The 4,536-nt window shown below is 41.3% G+C and overlaps 1 pseudogene; it reads left to right on the forward strand.

Moving 5' to 3' along the window:
- Window positions 1-3,241: 3,241 nt before the first annotated feature.
- On the forward strand, window positions 3,242-3,359 carry LOC124554977 (annotated as a pseudogene).
- The last annotated feature ends 1,177 nt before the right edge of the window (window positions 3,360-4,536 follow it).

Below are 4,536 nucleotides of genomic sequence, written 5' to 3' on the forward strand. Positions count from 1 at the left end.
AATTTTTACAGCATCAGTCCATTACTGACCAAAGACTGTGTACCAAATTTGAACAAAATTGGATAATAACTAATATGGATTATTTAGATTTGTAAATGTCATCTCGTAATAACTTGATACGTTACAAAGGTGGGTCGCACATTCATCTAAGAAAACTTGATTAATGGGGTAACTTTGGTTTCTGGAGCAGGATCTTCTAGCATTGGAAGAAATGTATTCGGAATTGCGGATACGACGACTGCTGCGTCACAATTTATTAGTGACAAATGAAAATTTTTGCTCCGATCGGGACAAGAACACGGATTTTCCGCTTTACTTGAGCGGTTCTCTTAACCACGCTGGTTATCCGAGCACGCTTCCACGACCGAACCAAATCTCCGTTATTACGTCACTAAATGTCCAAGTTCAATACTAGCTTAATTTCTGTGATCGCCGCACAGGAAGAGACTTTATTTTTATTGTCACGGCATGTCTCGGCACCTGAGACTACTTGCAGTGTCTGTTGGCTGGTTGGTTTATTTGGAGGAGGGGACCAAACGCCGCGGTCATCGATCCCATCGAATTTGGGAAGGACGAGGAAGGAAGTCAGCCGTTCCCTTTCAAAAGAACCGTCCCGGCATTTCCCTGAAGCGATTTAGAGAAATCACAGAACACCCAACGAGGATGGCCGGACGCGGGTTTGAACCGTCTTCCTCCCAAACGTGACTAGTGTACTAAACAATGCGTCACCTCTCTCGGCCTGTGTTATTCGGTGTACTGTCCAATGTCCTTCAGAAATGCCTGCATGTCTGAAGGACGTTTCACGGTACACCAAAAAACGCACACACTGCAAGTAGTACACTTCTAGGATTCTTTGAGGATTTTCCATTTGAGCATACGAATTATGTCTCTGTAAACTGTACATATTCTGTAACTACAAATCTATTTTTTTATTATTCAAATCCTCCGACTATAACAGAAATGTAAGTTTCAGTGAAAATCTATAAAGTGGCCACTTTTTCCGTAAATAGAGCACTTTTTAGGATGGCCTCTTTGCCTTATTTACTGGGAAAAGTGGCCAAAGACAGAGAAATGGGAAAATAACTCGGATCAAATGCCATGTGGTTTGTAAGCCTTATGTTAAGAGGTCTCTTCCTGTACTGTGTCGCCCACCAGTCATTTCCTGCCATATATTTCTCTTTGTTGAGTAGCTGTTGTGGATTATTCAACTCAGCAATCTGAAACGCCAATTGGCGGAAATCAGTTACATAATGTCTTCGTTCCACTCCAAAAATATGGGCGAGAAGTCCTTATTCTTGTACTTCGTTGAATGCAGGTCTGAAGGTCCCGTGAATCCTCTTGTCTTCATCAGAAACACGATTTTCCAAGAACTCTTCTTTTGAGTCAGTTTCTTGAGACGTTGAATGGTCTGTCTGCTGTAACAAACGGTGTCCTCTCTTTTCTTACAGAATCCAATGTATGTTCAATAGCCCGGGAATCCGATGACTGTTGTAGTGTTTTTCATAAATAATTTGATGGCAGCTAAACATGCACCTCTAGTAAGAGAACAGAGGTTTTCACCGAGTTGTTAATACACCAGGGCCTTGGTATACTTAATTTATACAAGTTACATATGTTTGTTCGGACAAAGTAGTCACTTGGCCACTTCACCCCGTTAAGCGATTGGCCACTTTGCCCGATTGAACGACATTGCAAAAATAAATTATAAAGTTTCATCAGCGCTGTAGCACTTAACTGTTGCAGTATAAATTTATTTAACACATACAAATTAATATGTAACTTGCCTTACGTTAGACGCAGAGAAAACTCAAAATACTTCACTGCAGAGGAGTACGAGCGACAAGTCACGAAACTAGCTGACAAAACCAAAGAAGTCTCTTTGAATAGTTTTAAATGCTCGTCACTAGGCCGCAGCAATCTCCAAGACTGAGGCAACTACAGTACGACGCGTGGAACATTCCTTCAACAGGTGATAGGGTGAAATGTACTGAAGCTATTTTGAAGGTACCGGTAATTTTTCAGTTACTGACAAGGAGATCGCACTTACTCGTTACCACCAATTACCTCCAGATTTACGGTATGTGCAGTACTTGTCCACAAATGAAAGTCATAGAGGTGGAAACTAAAAAAAAATGCATTTTTGGCGTGGAGCAGTTGAGGCATGAACCATTTATGTTAGCGTTGTTACCAGTCGGTGATTAGTACAGCGGGAAGACTACACAATGGATTATGTTCAATACACTGTATTTATTATTATTCTCATAAGCGGCATGGGAAGGAAAGAATAACGAAATTGTGGGATTGCAAAAAAATTCCCAGGAAGCTATTGTAAGGAGTGCACGAAAACTTTGTATATAGGACCGTACATCTATTATTTTGTAGCTGATGGGTTGCACATGCTGGGGTGATGTTCATCGTAGAAACGGGGAAGCAGTGATTTTCTCGTCATTTTTCACAGGCTAATATTGTCACATTTTTACAATCAGATGGCTGTTTTAAAGTACTTATGTAAAAACAATCTTAGTTTACATTCGTAAGATTCTGCCTTATCGGACAGTTTGACAGCAAACCACATGTAATGAAGTCTTGTACCTTGAATTACAATCCTTTCCTGGAAATTATTTTATTGACATAAATTTTCCTTTGCGTTCCCTTTTCGTGCCTTTTCCGAAAATATTAATACATATAATATACTGACCATTATTTAAGTTTATATGCAGCTTAAGTAACGTAAAAACAGCAAACGAGGAAAAGGTTCTTGACAGAGATTCGGCAACACGATCCATTATTTACTGTTCAGTATTCTTTTCGATGGGCCAGTCACCGCCTTGAATCTACGCTGGGATAAAAGGCTTAAGCCTCGCCCCATTCGTGTCAAAAATGGTATTATTTTCTAAACGCCTTGACAACTGTGATCTCACTTCTGTCGCGGTAAAGCCCAGAATATATCATAAACCTGGTCGAAGTCGATTATGACGAGTAGGTGAGCTTCATAATGCGTCAAATTCAGTGTATTTCTTAAACTGCACACGCCCCTCCTGTTTGCATTTTCAGCTGAGGATGACACGGCGGTCGGACGGTAACAACGGTCCGCTTGTGGCCTGACACCTGGGCTGTTAAGCCTTACTTCGTCCGCTGTGCACGTTCTTATACCTTGGACTGGAAGAAGATAGACTATCATCGAGCACGTAATATTTACGATTTACAAATTAGTTTAATTTCTTTAATGCCTTAGCAACTTGGCAACGGCCGAACCGCAGTGGACACACCGGTTCCCGTCAGATCACCGAAGTTAAGCCCTGTCGGGCGTGGTCGGCACTTGGATGGGTAACCATCCATGCCGCCATGTGCTGTCGCCATTTTTCGGGGTGCACGCAGCCTAGTGATGCCAGTTGAGTAGCTACTCGACCGAGTAGTAGCGGCTCCGATCAAAGAAAACCATCATAGCGACCGGGAGAGCGGTGTGCTGACCACACGCCCCTCCTATCAGCATCCTCAATGAGGATGACACGGCGGTCGGATGGTCCCGATGGTCCACTTGTGGCCTGAAGGCGGAGTGCTTAGCAACTTCGTCTTAGCCAACATTAGCATCCATTTCATATTATTTTTAACTTCTTAATTTGATTTCATAGTACATGTGTTCAGAAAAAATTCAATCGGTACTTTTTCTAGAGTAGCATGAACAGTTGCTGCTTCTTTGCTATGATCACAGCATTTCTAATGGTCAGTAGTCAATTTGTCACTAAGGTGCATGTCATTGTTGTATAGCAATAGATTCTTACTTTGCACCCACTCCATTCCACGACTAAAATTGGAGGGCGTGATGCGGCCGAATTTAGTTTGTTGAACTCATTGTAGTGGAACTGGATTCATCTGCCACCTCAATAATTGTTTCAGTGGGATATTATGTTCAAGTTATATCAGTTGTACATTTTTGTACACAGCTTTCTTGCACGTGAATATTGCTCATGTTCGGCTCATTTCAGATTGCCATTTGGTGAGGCCTTTAATGGTTACTGTACTAATCTACAAGTATCCTGATATTTAACGCCTTAAACGGATCTTATGTGTGGTACTGGTGGTTGGTTTAACTTTTTCACTCTCAATGTTCCGCTCAATTGCGTGAGCTCTAACCTCTATATTTTCAATGGCCGCATCAGCGAATTACCAGCATTTGATTCTACCTCATTACATGTTTCTGAGTAAATTATTGTGGGCTTTCCTATTTTGAACATAACATAAAAGGTGGCTTAACTTACGCTTGTAGAATCACGCATTTCAATTTCAATATCAGGACACGAATAATAGATCAGTTAAATGAACTCTCTGGAGAGACTACGTCAATTCGTTGAAACAATAAAGAAGCAGTGCGCCATTCGGGATTCTGGTAACACGAAGTCAGTCATCTTGTGCACTCGAATTATCAATTACTGCACGTAGTGGCAAAAATTCGAATAATCGATTTCCTGATAATTAATGGGCCTTGAATGATTTAGTTGACAGTCAACTGACACGAACACTCAGGCAAGGAAGAAT

Source organism: Schistocerca americana, chromosome 1 (assembly GCF_021461395.2).
Source record: "Schistocerca americana isolate TAMUIC-IGC-003095 chromosome 1, iqSchAmer2.1, whole genome shotgun sequence".
Taxonomy (NCBI): Eukaryota; Metazoa; Arthropoda; class Insecta; order Orthoptera; family Acrididae; genus Schistocerca; species Schistocerca americana.